This window comes from Pseudophryne corroboree, chromosome 8 (genome assembly GCF_028390025.1).
Source record: "Pseudophryne corroboree isolate aPseCor3 chromosome 8, aPseCor3.hap2, whole genome shotgun sequence".
NCBI classification, from domain to species: Eukaryota; Metazoa; Chordata; class Amphibia; order Anura; family Myobatrachidae; genus Pseudophryne; species Pseudophryne corroboree.
The window spans coordinates 265,947,262-265,963,707 of NC_086451.1; the positions used below are offsets into that span (position 1 = coordinate 265,947,262).

Consider the following 16,446-nt stretch of genomic DNA (forward strand, 5'->3'; position numbering starts at 1 on the left):
TAGGAGAATTTCTGGGGAATTTGCCAGGATCAACAAGTCATCCAGATATGGAAGAATCCTGACCCCTTGACGGCAGAGTACAGCCATCATTACCGCCATGACCTTCGTGAAGACTCGCGGAGCCGTGGTCAAACCAAAAGGTAGCCTGAAATTGATAATGGAGGTTGCCCACAGCAAACATCAGGTACTGCTGATGCGACATTGCAATAGGAATATGCAGGTAAGCATCCTGTATGTCCAGGGAGACCATATAGTCCCCTGGCTCCAAGGCCAGAACAATAGAGCGAAGAGTTTCCATACGAAACTTGAAGACTCTCACAGATTTGTTCAAGGACTTGAGGTTGAGAATGGCCTGAGAGGACCCATTCGGTTTCGGGACTAGGAACAGTGGTGAATAGTACCCCTTGCCTCTCTGAGCCAAAGGCACCTGTACTACCACTCCTGTGTCCAGGAGGTACTGTACCACCGAATGAAGAGTTTTTGTCTTCATCTGATCCAAAGGAACGTCTGTCAGGCAAAATCGATGAGGGGGACGACTCTTGAAGGATATGGCATAACCTTGATTCAGAAGTGGTCTTCAACCATTCCTGGGTAAACCCTAGAAGTCGGCCTCCCACCCTGGGATCCCCCAGAGGGAGGCCCGCCCCGTCATGCAGCAGGCTTGTCAGTTTTGGAAGCTGGCTGATGGGCAGCCCAGGCACGTTTAGGTTTGGGCTTAGTGGTTTTGGAAGTGCGAGCCTGTTTCGGGTACGCCTGACCTTTTGCTTTACCTGAAGGACGAAAGGAGTGAAAGGAAGTACTCTTAACCTTCGGCACTGAAGGAGCAGTACTAGATAGACACTCTGTTTTGGCAGACGCTATTTTGTTGAGGTCCTCTCCAAAAAGAATGTCTCCCTTAAAAGGGAGCACCTCCAGGGTTTTCATAGAATCCAGATCAACAGACCAGGACCGTAACCATAGAAACTGGCGAGCCAAAATGGACATAGTAGAAGCCTTGGCCGCCAGAATACTGGCGTCAGAAGCCGCCTCCTTAATGTAATGAGAGGCTGTGACAATATACGAGAGACATTGTCTAGGATTATCAGAAAAGTTGGAAGGCAGCTCCGCTTCCACCTCCTGAGCCCATGCTTCAATAGCTTCTGCAGCCCAAGTAGCGGCAATAGTGGGCTGATGCACAGCTCCTGCTAGGGTGTAAATCGCTTTCAAGCAACCCTCCACACGCTTATCCATCAGCTCTTTCAGAGAAGTGACTGTAGTTACAGGTAGCGGTGAGGAAACCACCATCCGCGCCACTTGCAAATCCACCGGTGGGGGTGTTTCCCAATTTTTACTTAGCTCCGCAGTGAGGGGATAGCGAGCCAGCATTTTCTTGTGAGGTGTCCCGGATTTTCCCAGGATTCCTGACGTATGTCAACTAAATGGTCAGAGTGAGGCAAAACTTGTTTAACAACCTTCTGACATTTAAATCTGTCCAGTTTCTTAGAGGTAGCATCAGGCTCTAGGTCATCAGTAATTTGAAGAATCAGTCTGATAGCCTCCAGTAAGTCAGTAACATCCACCTGAGAGACAGATTCCCCATCAGAAGTATCTGGATCAGTATCTGTGGGATCAGTATACACGCCATCCTCATCAGATGAGGTGTCTGGCACGTGGGTGGATGGTGAGGGAGTAATGGCCCGCTTAGAGGACCCCTTGGTCTTAGGTGGGCGAGAGTTAGATTTTTGTTTTGTCAGTGAGTGGTTCAATTGCTGTAACTGAGTGGACAGGTGATCTGCCCATGGCGTATTAACCACCGGGACAATTTGCGGTTGTGCCGGCATGTGAGGTCTCATAGGGGGCGTAAGTCTAGTTACCAGGGTACTTAATAACGTGGAGAAAGTAGCCCAAGGTGGGTCATTATGAACCCCCGTTGCTAAGGTCCCACTGGGGGTTAGGGTACCCCCAGAACCCTCTGCTGCTATGTTTTCCTCTAACGTGCCCGCAGCATAACCACCACACAATGTGGGATCAGCCACAGCTCGGTCGCCCCTTGTAGCTGACATACCTGTAAGCTCAAATCACGGGCAACACAGTACAATATCAACCTTGTCAAGAACCCCCTGTGCAGTGTATGAGCACAAACAGAGAATTCAAGAGGTATAGGGTGACTGAAAACACATACAAAAATACTCAACAAGTATATTCTGTGAAACTCCTATATTAAATAATAGCCCTGACGCACTGAGCCCCCTCAGGGTACAGAATATAGGGATAGCAATTTGAGTGAGATACACGGAATGGAAGTCACGCAGCAGCTATATATGCACACACACACACACAGTCACATGTACAGTGCTGAAATTATGACATGCAATAAAACTGCACTGGACTAGCAATACAAAGTAATACTAAGTACAGCTATACATCAATAGATATATCAATGCACAGTAAATACTGGATGTATATCACAGGGTACTTGTACTACATAACCCTGACTAATTGCACTGTTTCTTAACTAACACTGTCAACAGACATGTAGAATACTTAAGTGTCCTCTAAAATGCACAGCGCTGACATGCAGGCGGCTTTACAGAGGAGGATTTGCCCAAGCAGTCCCAGTATCAGCTCAGCATGTGAAAATGGTGCCCAAACACTGACAGGGAGTGAGGGGGAGAGAGAGATGCAGCAAAAGGGTGGAAAAATTTACTCTAAATGGCGCCCTGGGGCTGAGGGAGGGGCTACAGGTCAAAGCCTTATCCCTTGCTGGACTTCACCACCGGGTACCGTGGGCCATATAACAAACGTTTTTTGCCAAAACCAACCTGTGCCCTTGCCCTGGTGGTCTAGTGGGGTCCCTGTACTGTCACAATGTCCACGCCAGCGCGCGCGGCCCACCTCCCACTGGCCGCGCCGGATCGCGATTTCCAGTGGGTCCCGCCTGAGGGACCCTCTTACCTCCTCCCTGAGTGTGGCCACGCGATCCTGGAGACTGCGGTGGTGTGTGTGTGCCTGTATGTTGAAACCAGAGCCTCCACTGTAAGTACCCGGCAACCAGGGCGCGGGAGTATACAGCGCTGCTGGGGGAGGTGATCGAGCTGCAGCAGGAGATGTCTGACTGACATCTAACACCCACATTGTCTCTGCTGCAGCCCTGAGTCTTCAATTCTCACTTCTAAAAGCTCTTCTGAGGGCTGCTGGAGCAGCCCTGCCTGTTCTCTGCCTGCACTGCAGGCACCAACTACAAAACTGAGCTCCTGTGCATGTGTCACAACTGAGGGTTTTAGCTGACAGGAGGAAGCCTCAGTTGTAGGGGCTGAGAAGAACTTAAACCGGGGAGGTTTAATCAGACCCCTGGACATGTAAGTGTTAAAAGGAAACCCGAAGGTGTGACCATGACAAACAGGTAAAAGTAAATTAAAAGTTTATTGACAAACTCTGTGTAACAACAGACAGCAAATGATGACAGTGGCAATAAATAAGATTCCTGGAACACTTTGACCATGGAAGGTGTAACAGAGCACTGGTAGGTTAAGAACAGCTGTTAAAGTCCTTGATGGAAAAACCTTACCAGGCCTGGCTGTAGTAGTGCAGATAACCAAGGAACATGCCAGTAGATGGAATAGATGAAGTTGGTAACTTGAATCAGCTGTTGTGTTTGCTGGATAGAACCAGCCAGGTGGTAAGACACAGAGTGGATGCTGAGTGGGATCAGCCAGGTGATAAAGTCACTGAGTGAATGCTGGATGGAACCAGCCAGGTAATGATACACGGAGTGGAAACTGTAAGATGCTAGGGAGCGTGGAAACAGAGGAGTTAAAGGAAGGTTACCGGTGGTAGTGGATACTGCTAATAAGTAGGAATCCGCTGGAACAACACCGGCACTTTAAGGATACTGGAAACTGCTGGAAGCAGGCTGCTGGAAGCAGATGGGTTAATAGCTGGAAGCTGGAAGCTGAATCAGCCACGGAGGACTGCAGAGTCAGGCTGCACCGCAGGATGGTAGGCAGGTGCGGGTCTCTTAGTGGATGCTGGAGACAGGAGCTGGAACCTGGAAAAACAACCACATGAGAGAGACTGGAACAAGGTATGACAAACAAAGCACTGACCATTTCCTGGCCCAGGCACAGGATACTTATACCTGCAGCAATGCAGGCATTGGCTGGGCAATTATGCAGATTTCCAGAGGCAGTGGATTGGTGGAACTGAGACATGTGATTGGATCCAACATGGCTGCGCCCATGTTAGAACTTGGAGGGAAAGCTGGTTTGGAAACCATGTGGAAACATAACAGTAATGGCGGCGCCAACCGCAGAGGACAGGAGACGCCATGCAGGATTCAAACATGGCGCCGCTGTGACAGCGTCTCAGCGTGACAGGAGGGATATGCAGAATGTGGACACAGATGAGATCCGGCCTTGGAACGCTGAGCCAGCCTCAGGAGACATCTGAAAGGCAAGTAATGGCGTCCAGATACCCGGATCGTGACAGCATGGAGGTAGGGTTATAGAGGAGGCGGCAATATGCATTCTGGGAACAGTCAAAGCTTTTAGCCTGTTGGTGCCTCAGATCAAGATCCTACTCTACACCCCGATGTTATTCCCTGTGGAACCCAGTGTACCCCGCTGCAGAAAAGACACTGATACTTTTCAGGGCTTGCTCATGTATTGTGTTTAACAAGAGGTTCCTTCATATATAGTACGTGGCCATGAGAAGCCTTATTTGAAAATACATGTAGTCATAGTCATCATTGTGCCTTATTATAACCAATGCAGAGAAATGGCACTGATTATCCCATTTGAATGTATATATCTCTGACCCCCCCACCAGACTTCCAAGAATAACAGCTGCATAATGTGCATTGCTAGACTCTTTAGGAAATCAGACATAGTGCCACTATTTCAAGGAGTTTCCCTGACAATCAGGGAGAGTTGGTAAGTATCATATCTCCCAACATCATTGAAATAAAGCCCGACCGAAAAGGGAACGTGGCTTATGGGAAAGGAGACGTGGCTAAGTGAGAGTACCGCGATCGCGAGCCATGCCCCTGTATTTAATCACTGTGGGGGCATGCCCAGCACTCTATGAGCTACTGGCATTCTCCCAGTCCCTCTGTCTCTCGTGAATAGACACTGGATGGGGGGTGAGGAGAAAAAGCAACGTAGATGGGGGAAGGGACAAAAGGCATGGATAGGGGAGGAAGACTAAGCAGCACGGATGGGGAGGAGACAAAGTGGTAGATATCAGGGGGAAGAGACAGTGGCGTGGATAGGGGGGAGAGGAAAGGCATGGATAGGGGAGGAAGACTAAGCAGCACGGATGGGGAGGAGACAAAGTGGTAGGTATCAGAGGGAGGACACAGTGGCGTGGATAGGGGGGAGAGGAAAGGCATGGATGGGGAGGAAGACTAAGCAGCACGGATGGGGAGGAGACAAAGTGGTAGGTATCAGAGGGAGGACACAGTGGCGTGGATAGGGGGGAGAGGAAAGGCATGGATGGGGAGGAAGACTAAGCAGCACGGATGGGGAGGATACAAAGTGGTAGGTATCAGGGGGAAGACACAGTGGCGTGGATAGGAGGGAGAGGAAAGGCATGGATAGGACAAAGCAACACGTATGGTGGGAAGACAGTGGTGTGGATGAGAGGAAGATAATGTGGCACAGATTGGGGGCAGACAGTGTGACAGGGATGACAGTGTAACGGATGGGAGAACAGAAAGGCGTGGAAGGGGCAGGTTAAGAATAAGCATGGCGTATGAGAAGACAGAAATGCGTGGATGGGGGGACACTAAGCAGCACGGATGGAGGGAAGACAGAGTGGCATGAATGGAGGGGACACAGAGTGGTGTGGGGTGGGGCAAAGCACTGTGGATTGAGGGGAAGACAGTAGTCCAAATGTAGGAGACAGTAGCATTAATGGGGGAAGACGGGCACAGATAGTAGCAAACTGAGTTGCACAGAAGAATGTTTGTGGGGGGATCAGTACTAAATGCCGCCGGCTGGAATCCCGGCGGTCGATATACCGACGCTGGAATCCCGACCACACAATCCCGACAGGGGTGGCGAGCGGAACGCAGCCCCTTGCGGGCACACTATTGTATTCTCCCTCTATGGGTGTCGTGGACACCCACGGAGGGAGAATATGTCGGGATTGTGGTGGTCGGGATTGTGGTGGTCGGGATTCCGGCGTCGGTATTTCGACCGCCGGGATTCCGGCCGGCGGCATCTTGACCGCATCCCGTTTGTGGGAGCTGAATTTGTATACTGAATGAGATGAATGTATGGAGTGAGAAGGATGTTGCAACCAAGTGCGATTGTTGTGGTGACCAAATTGGATGATTGTGGGCACTAAGTAGGATGGGTGTGGGAACTGAATGGGATGGGTGTGCCACACAGCTGCTCAGACCTTCAGTTGCAAAAACTGCATGTGTGTATTCCAATGAGCACACTGAATTAGCAGCTCCACCATTGTGTGAGTGTCAGCAATCTCACTCTGTGAGAGTGCCGAATCTGTAGTTACCCACAGGGTGTGATGGCATACCATATCCATATTGCACAAGGAACACGTCCAGTAAGGTGTCAGCCTTAATGATCGGAATTTCATTGCTTTTTGGAGTTTGAGTGGAAGAGTTACAACAGGTTTCTGAAATGTTGAATCATGTGTAAGAAGTATTAATGGGACATGTGAAACTGTAAGGTTTTTTGTCTATGGAATTTGTATAGCTTTTTTTTTAAATTACCTTTTTTTGTAAAACAATCAGTCTCTGCTTACAGGATAATATCGGTTATCGCACACCACAACGCCAGCTACCTTCGGATGCCACGGTGTGTCGAATCATGCCAATCATCACTGCAGCGTCGGAGTCCCAGGGAGTATAAACTTTGTCAGCAAAGCCCAGGGACTGTAGGGGGGAAAGGCACAACATGCAGGGTGCAGGGGACTGTGTGTGTTTAGAGGGGCGGTGACACAAATATTGCAGTGGACTGTGGGGGGGGGGGGGTGACACATAGGCTGCAGGGGACTGCAGGGGACAACACGCAAAGGGAGACATGCAGGGTGTAGTGACTGTAGGGGGGGCAACACGCAGGGTGTAGTGACTGTAGGGTGGGCAACACGCAGGGTGCAGTTGTAACAATGTAGTAATCAGGTAAGTAGTAAGATAAAATAGGATTTTGATAACCTACTGGTAAGTCCTTTTCTCCTAGTCCATAGAGGATGCTGGGGATGACATCAAGACCATGCGGTATAGACGGAATCCGCAGGAGACATCGGCACTCTAAAGACTTTTCATTGGGTGTGAACTGGCTCCTCCCTCTATGCCCCTCTTCCAGACCTCAGTTGTAGGAACTGTGCCCAGGGAGACTGACATTTCGAGGAAAGGAATTACTTAACTAGTGGTGAGATATCTACCAACTCACACCTTCAACCATGCCGCACACATGGCATTCAACATAACACACGCCAACAGGCATGAATTAATTGCAGCAACATGCTGAAACCAAGATAACACAACTTGTGTAACTGTAATAACTAAACTGCAGGTAAAGTACGCACTGGGACGGGCGCCCAGCATCCTCTACGGACTAGGAGAAAAGGATTTACCGGTAGGTTATCAAAATCCTATTTTCTCATACGTCCTAGAGGATGCCGGGGACGACATCAAGACCATGGGGTCTATACCAAAGCTCCAGTACGGGCGGGAGAGTGCGGATGACCCTGCAGCACCGATTGACCAAACTTTAGGTCCTCATCGGCCAAGGTGTCAAACTTGTAGAACTTAGCAAATGTGTTTGACCCTGACCAAGTAGCTGCTCGGCAAAGTTGTAATGCCGAGACCCCCCGGGCAGCTGCCCAGGATGAGCCCACCTTCCTAGTGGAGTGGGCCTTTACCGACGTCGGTAACGGCAGTCTAGCCGTAGTATGAGCTTGCTGAATCGTATTTCTAATCCAACGTGCAATAGTCTGCTTGGAAGCAGGACAGCCAATCTTGTTGTGATCATACAGGACAAACAGAGCCTCTGTTTTCCGTATACGAGTTGTTCTAGCAACATAGATTTTCAAAGCTCTAACCACATCTAGAGACTTTGAATCAGTGAATGTGTCAGTAACAACTGACACCACAATAGGTTGGTTTATGTGAAAAGCAGAAACCACCATTGGAAGAAAATGTTGGCGAGTTCGCAACTCTGCCCTATCTTCATGGAAAATCAGGTAAGGTCTCTTGTGAGACAAGGCCCCCAATTCAGACACCCGCCTTGCAGATGCCAATGCCAAAAGCATCACCACTTTCCAAGTGAGAAACTTCAACTCTATCTTTTGTAGAGGCTCAAACCAATCCGATTGAAGGAACTGCAATACCATGTTAAGGTCCCATGGTGCCACTGGAGGCACGAATGGAGGCTGGATGTGCAGAACCCCTTTCACGAAGGTCTGAACCTCTGGAAGAGAGGCCAATTGTTTTTGGAAGAACACTGATAAGCCCGAAATCTGGACCTTGATTGATCCCAATCGTAGGCCCGCCTCCACACCATCCTGCAAAAAATGGAGAAAACGTCCTAAGTGAAACTCTTCCGTAGGAGCTTTCTTGGATTCACACCAAGACACATATTTTCTCCAAATGCGGTGGTAACGTTTTGACGTTACTCCCTTTCTGGCCTGAATAAGGGTGGGGATGACCTCCTTAGGAATACCCTTCCTGATTAGAATACGGCGCTTAACAGCCATGCCGTCAAACGTAGCCGCGGTAAGTCTTGGTACACACACGGCCCCTGCTGCAGCAGGTCCTGCCGAGGAGGAAGAGGCCGAGGATCTCCTATGAGTAACTGCTGAAGATCCGGGTACCAAGCCCTTCTTGGCCAGTCTGGTGCAATGAAGATAGCTCGAACCCTTGTTTTTCTTATGATCCTGAGTACTTTTGGGATCAGCGGAAGTGGAGGGAAAACAAACACTGACGGAAACACCCACTGGGACACCAGTGCATCCACTGCTACTGCCTGAGGGTCTCTCAACCTGGAACAGTATCTCTGAAGCTTCTTGTTGAGACAAGACGCCATCATGTCTATTTGAGGAACTCCCCAAAGACTTGTCACCTCTGCGAAGACTTCTTGGTGGAAGCCCCACTCTCCTGGATGGAGATCGTATCTGCTGAGGAAGTCTGCTTCCCAGTTGTCCACTCCCGGAAAGAATATTGCCGACAGAGCTTGTAGATGTTTTTCTGCCCAGCGGAGGATTTTTGTCGCCTCTGCCATCGCCTTTCTGCTTTTCGTTCCGCCCTGCCTGTTTATGTATGCGACTGCTGTTACATTTTCCGCCTGGATCTGCATGGGATGATCTTGAAGAAGATGTACCGCTTGTTGAAGGCCGTTGTAAATGGCTCTTAGCTCCAGAACGTTTATGTGAAAGCAGGCTTCCTGTTGTGACCAACATCCCTGGAAGTTTTCTCCCTGAGAGACTGCTCCCCAGCCTCAGAGACTTGCATCCGTGGTTACTAGGACCCAGTCCTGAATCCCGAACCTGCGTCCCTCTAGCAGGTGAGAGCTGTGCAACCACCACAGGAGCGAAATCCTGGCTTTTGATGACAGGATTATCTTTCTGTGCATGTGTAGGTGTGACCCCGACCACTTGTCCAACAGGTCCCACTGGAATACTCTGGCATGGAACCTGCCAAACTGTATGGCCTCGTAGGCCGCCACCATCTTCCCCAACAACCGAATACACTGATGGATCGACACACTTGATGGTTTCAATATCTGTTTTACCATTTTCTGGATTTCCAGAGCCTTTTCCAGCGGAAGAAATACTCTCTGAACTTCTGTGTCCAGAATCATCCCGAGGAAAGACAACCTTGTCGTCGGTTCCAACTGTGACTTTGGGTAATTTATGATCCACCCGTGTTGTTGGAGTATTGACAGGGAGAGGGATATGTTTTGTAATAACTCTTCCCTGGATCTCGCCTTTATCAGGAGGTCGTTCAGATAAGGGATTATATTGACTCCTTTCTGACGAAGTAGGACCATCATCTCCGCCATCACCTTGGTGAATACCCTCGGCGCCGTGGAGAAACGTCTGGAATTGGTAATGGCAATCCTGAATCGCGAATCTCAGATAAGCCTGGTGAGGAGGATAAATGGGAACATGTAGGTAAGCATCCTTTATGTCCACCGACACCAAGTAGTCCCCCTCCTCCAGACTGGCAATCACCGCCCGAAGTGATTCCATCTTGAACTTGAACCTTTTCAGGAAGAAATTCAGATCCTTTAGATTTAGGATCGGTCTGACCGAGCCGTCCGGCTTCGGAACAACAAAGAGGCTTGAATAAAAACCCCGCCCTTGTTGTGACAACGGTACCAGGACTATGACCTGGTCTTGACATAATTTTTGGATTGCAGCTGTTACTGCTTCTCTCTCTGGCGGAGAAGCTGGCAAGGTCGATTTGAAAAATCGGCATGGGGGAACGTCTTGAAACTCTAGTTTGTATCCCTGGGATACTATTTGCAACACCCAGGGGTCCAGGCCAGACCGAATCCAATCCTGGCTGAAGAGTTTGAGACGTGCCCCCACCCGAGCGGCCTCCCGCAAGGGAGTTCCAGCATCATGGTGGGGATTTGGCAGAATTAGGGGTAGGCTTTTGCTCTTGGGAACCTGGAGCCGGTGTGGGCTTCTTTCCCCTTCCCCTTCCCCTACCTGCAAAGAAGGGGGAACCTCTCGTCTTTTTGTATTTATTGGGCCGAAAGGACTGCATTTGCGGGTGATAGGTCTTTTTTGCCGATGCAGGCGCAGAGGGCAAAAATGTTGACTTACCTGCAGCAGCCGCCGAGACTAACGCATCCAGGCCATCGCCAAATAAGGCCTCACCTTTATATGGGAGTGCCTCCATGTTTCTTTTGGAATCTGCATCCGCATTCCACTGGCGAATCCATAAGGCCCACCTAGCCGATACTGCCATGGTAGCGGCTTGTGAACTCAAGAGTCCAAAATCCTTCATTGCTTCCAGCATGTAGGCGGCAGCGTCCTTGATATTCCCTAACTTAAGGAGTATCTCATCTTTATCAATCGTGTCAATTTCTGATGACACGCTTTCTGACCATTTTTCAATAGCGCGACTCACCCATGCACAGGCAATAGTGGGCCTGAGCAGTGTACCATTGGTAACATAAATGGATTTCAATGTCGTTTCCATTTTGCGGTCTGCCGGCTCTTTAAGAGAAGCCGTGCCAGGAGCAGGGAGAATTACCATCTTTGTCAACCTGGAAAGTGCACTGTCTAACACAGGGGGTGACCCCCATTTTTTTCTGTCTTTAACCGGGAAAGGATAAGCTATGTGAATCCTTTTCGGAATATGAAATTTTTTATCAGGATTCACCCACGTCCCTTCAAACAGAGCATTTAGTTTGTGTGAAGGAGGGAACGTGACTTTGGATTTCTTTTCCTTACATAAATAAGCTTTCTCCTGAGGTACAGGAGTGCTTTCTGTAACCTTCAACACGTCCCTTATAGCCACAATCATATATTGTATATTTTTAGCCAATTTATGATCTATCTCTCTGGATTCACTATCGTCGACACAAGAATCAGAATCCGTGTCGGTATCAGTGTTTACAACTTTGCAAATAGTCTCTTATGTGACCCAGAGGGGCTGCCCGCATAAGGAATAACAGCATCCTGAAAAATCACATCTTCCACAGATTTTCTCCAGCATGCAGCCTTAGATTCAGACTTATCCAATCTACGGTTAATCAGATGCATACTGTCACGTAGCTCTCACCCATGCAGGCTCTTGGTGTGCCGGTAGCGCCACCACATTACAACTCTGTGTCCCTAAAATGGTTTCCTCCGGGGAGGAACTCCCTGCCTCAGACATGCCTCACACGTGTACACCACACTCACAGACACACTGGGACTTATTTTGGGGACAGACCCACTGTAAAATCTGTCAGAGGGACACAGGATAGGAGCAGCCAGTTCACAAACCCAGCGCCAGTATTGCCTGTGAACACAGTATGTCCACAGCCCAAAAGTGCTTTTAAATAGTAATATACACTATGAAATGCACCACAATCGCTTTGTGCCCCCCCCCCCCCCTTTATAGCACCCTGTACTTGTCAGAAGTGGAGGAGAGGACCAGCGTGTTCTCTGCAGCCTGAGGAGAGAGAGAAAATGGTGCTGAGTAGTGTGCTGGCTGCTTGAGGGAGGAAGCTCCGCCCCCACAATGGCGCTTCCTTACACTCAGTATATTGACTTATTATTTATACTGCCGGGGGCAGGGCTGTGCCAGCGGCATCTTATGCCCCCTTTTAGCCAGTTTGAGGTATCTTTCTTGCTGCCCAGGGTGCCCCCCCCCCCCCCCCCCGTGCCCTGCACCCTGCAATGCCTGTGTGTGTGGGCAGCAATGGCGCGCTGCACTCCCGCCAGCCGCGCTTCACCTCAGCCGTCACTTTACTTGATTGAAGATCATTCTTCTCATACTCACCTGTCTTCTGACTTCTGGCTCTGTGAGGGGGGTGACGGCGTGCTGTGGGAGTGAGCATCTAGACACGGCTAGCATTCAGTTCCCTTCAGGAGCTAATGGTGTCCTGTCAGCCAGAAGCCAAGCCATGAAACTCTGAGGAAGTTGGTTCTGCTTCTGCCCCCTCAGTCCCACGAAGCAGGGAGTCTGATGCCAGCAGATCTCCCTGTAAATAAAAAACCTAACATAAGTCTTTTCAGAGAAACTCAGTAGAGCTCCTCAGAGTGCATCCAGTCGACCTGGGCACATTTCTAAAACTGAGGTCTGGAGGAGGGGCATAGAGGGAGGAGCCAGTTCACACCCAATGAAAAGTCTTTAGAGTGCCCATGTCTCCTGTGGATACCGTCTATACCCCATGGTCTTGATGTTGTCCCCAGCATCCTCTAGGACATATGAGAAATAGATATAACTGCGTTTCCCAGGTAAGTACTTGTTTACTTTTAATTATACCTTGTCTTATTCTCCCTTCTAGCTTTCTTTAATGCTTCAATCTTCAGAGATTTCACCTGGATACCTTGCCTGAGGGATTCCTTGCACAACCAATTTTATTAACGTTTGCCCCTTTCTTAAAGACTCAATCAGTAGATGAACTCACAATCACAAGATATTCAAATGAAATTACAATACTGAAATACAGTGCAACTTGTACATTCAATACAATAAAAAAGAACATATTTTATTTTACTGGAACACGTTGTCGCTGTGTCTTTTCTTCACTTTAGAGGATGCTGGGCGCCCGCCCAGCGCTTTGTGATCCTACAGTGGTTACTTGGTTCAGTACTGCTTTGTTCTTGGTTAAGTACTGTTTAGTTACTTGGTTAAGTATTCTTGTTTAGCAGATGCTGAGTTTTCAAGCTGGTTAGCTTGGTTTGCCTGCTGTGTGTGAGCTGGTGTGAATCTCACCACTATCTGTGTAAAGTCCTTCTCTCGAAGTTGTCCGTCTCCTCGGGCACAGTTTCTAGACCGAGTCTGGTAGGAGGTGCATAGAAGGAGGAGCCAGCCAACACTATTAAAGTCTTAAAGTGCCCATGGCTCGTGGTGGACCCGTCTATACCCCATAGTACTAATATGGACCCCAGCATCCTCTACAGACTACGAGAAAAGGATTTACCGTTAGGTAATTTAAATCCTATTTTTATAATCCAGTAGTATTATAATCCTGTTTGATCCTTAAAGAGAGTGGAATATCAGAACCATGCATCTAGAGTTCACTGAGTAACACTGTCAATCACTGTTCCTTCCAATATGTGTGAATGCTGTAGTTTACTTGTGAACTGAAACTCAGCTGCTGCAAATTTATTACCAAAGTCTTATGCCTGAGAAAACTAATTTCATGTAGTAGGTGGTGAGTAATTCAGAGTCTAGTATCAACTTCTCCTTACTGTTTGTCTATTAGAAAGACTCTGGAGCATCAATAGATTGCAGTTACTTCCATTAATCCAGCCCTCAGTTATTAGCTGAATGTCTCTGTATTATGCAGGGTATAACTGAGGGCTTTAGAGTAGAATGCTCACTAAGCTGCGTTTAATAGGAGGAGCTGCATATAGAAGTCAGTTCACATATAATTCTGTGTGAGGCTATAAATTATGTACTGTATGTTGGCAGCAATTAAATCATTCACTGCAACTATCTTGATGGGGCTGTTACAGACAAGCAATCAGGATATCTCATTAGGGCTCTCCGGTCCCTCCTCCAGATCCGCCCCACTGCACTACTTACTCCGCTTCAGGCCGCTCCCCAGGGGCGTCTCCAACCCAGTCACTCAGGCTTTACCAAGGGGAGAAAAGTCTGCCCTCTACCTAGGCCCAGTGGCATAACCAAACTTTTTTCTCCCCCAAGCCAAAACACTCTCTGGCTCTCCCCCCCCTCCCCCCCCCAATAATAGTAATGCCCAGTATACATTATGCCATATACTGCAATGGCCCTTAGACATTATGCCACACACAATAATGCCCATGACACAATATGCCACACACCATAATGCCCCTGACACATTGCCAGACACATAATGCCTGTGACACATTATGACATGCATCGCAATGCCCGTTATACATTATGCTACACACTGCAATGCCCCTGATACATATAGCACATACAATGCCTGTGACACATTATGACACACACCGCAATGTCTGTGATACATTATGCCACACACTGCAATGACTGTGATACATTATGCCACACACTGCAATGTCCGTGATACATTATACTACACACTGAAATGACCCTGAGACATTATACCACATACCCCAATGCCCGTAATATAGTATACCACACACCGTAATAATGCCTGTGACACATATCGCAATGCCCGTTATACCCTATGCCACACACCGCAATGCCCATTATACATTATGCCACACACTGCAATGCCCCTGAGACATTATACCACATACCACAATGCCTATGACACATTATGACACACACCGCAATGTCCGTGATACATTATGCCACACATCGCAATGCCCATTACACATTAAGTCCTACAGTAAAGCTTCTAATTACTTTTAAATTACCTGCTCGTTGCCAGGGGTTTCATGCTCTTGGTTCCATGCACGGTGCCAGGAGCTTTCATGCTCAGGGTGTCCTGCTCGTTGCCAGGGGTTTCATGCGGTAGGTGTTATGCTTGTTGCCAGAGGTATCATGTGCTGGGTTTCAAGCTTGTTGCCAGGGGGTAATATTCGTTGCCAGGGGTTTCATGCACTGGGTGTCATGCTCATTGCTAGGGGGTAATGCTTGTTGAAAGGAATTTCATGAGGTGGGTGTTCTGCTTGTAACCAGGGGGTAATGCTTGTTGCTAGGGCTGTGCTCCCAGTGCCACATATGCCCCCAGTGCCCCATATGCCCCCCCCCCCACAAGTGCCAGCTACACTGGGGGGGGTGGGGCAATCAGATCTCACGAACGGGCACTTCATTTAACAGACACGCCACTGCCCCCGGAGACCCAGGAGGGACACACAGGAGAGGCGCGCGTGGTGCCCTCCGTGTCCTCCTTCCCAAAACAGCCTCAATCAGCGGCTGCGGCCCCCTAGTTACGCCACTGCCTAGGCCACCTCCCTCATCACTGACATGGGAGTTCTCTGGAAGACCGGACCTGCTCCACTCAATCACCGGAGCTCGTCAATTAAAGCAGGTACCATCCTGAACCCGGTTCCGATGCTGTCTGAGGCTGACTACACCGAGTAGAGCGTCCCCATCAGCGCAACACCTCCATGCTCTTTCTCCATCCCCTCAGAGATCTCCCAGCAGTCTCTCAGCAGCACAACATGTCCTCCCCACAGTTACCTCAGGGCTCCCCCAACTGCCACAAACTGTCCTTTCCTGTACCACCTGACATCATGAGCAGCTGGGAGGGATGCTGGGAATTTTCTGCATTATAGATTAAAACAACTTTGGCTGACATTATATTACCATAAATAATTACCAATACACATACATATTATTGGGGCATGAGGCAGCACATATAAGCTCACTTTTTCAAACAAGTGTGATACCCATATAGCTACACAGAGGGCCATTTGCTCGGGTATCACACAGTGACTGGGGGGGGGGGGGGGTGTTGAGGCAATATACATCATGCAGTGACTGTAGGGGGGCAACATGCAAGGTGAAGGGGGCTAATACAAAGGGTGCAGGTGACTGTATGCGCGTCAACAACCAGGGCACAGGGGACTGTACAGGTGGCATTACGCAGGGTGCAGGGGATCTTAAGGAGGACAACATGCAGGGTGCAGTGACTGTAGGGGGGCAACACGCAGGATGCAGTGACTGTAGTGGGGGCAACACGCAGAGTGCAGTGACTGTAAGGGGGCAAACTGCAGGGTGCAGGGGATCTTAAGGAGGACAACCCACAGGGTGCAGTGACTGTAGGAGGGTAACACGCAGGATGCAGTGACTGCAGTGGGGGCAACACGCAGAGTGCAGTGACTGTAAGGCGGCAACACGCAGGGTGCAGTGACTGTAGG

The 16,446-nt window shown here is 49.1% G+C and overlaps 1 long non-coding RNA gene across 1 annotated transcript in view; it reads right to left on the reverse strand.

Moving 5' to 3' along the window:
- The window catches only part of LOC134947709 (uncharacterized), an 85,845-nt gene extending 70,037 nt beyond the window's left edge, over window positions 1-15,808 (reverse strand). The window contains exon 1 of the long non-coding RNA XR_010182714.1: window positions 14,998-15,808. This is a non-coding gene — a long non-coding RNA (uncharacterized LOC134947709). The remainder of the gene's footprint in view (window positions 1-14,997) is intronic.
- Between the last annotated feature and the right edge of the window lie 638 nt (window positions 15,809-16,446).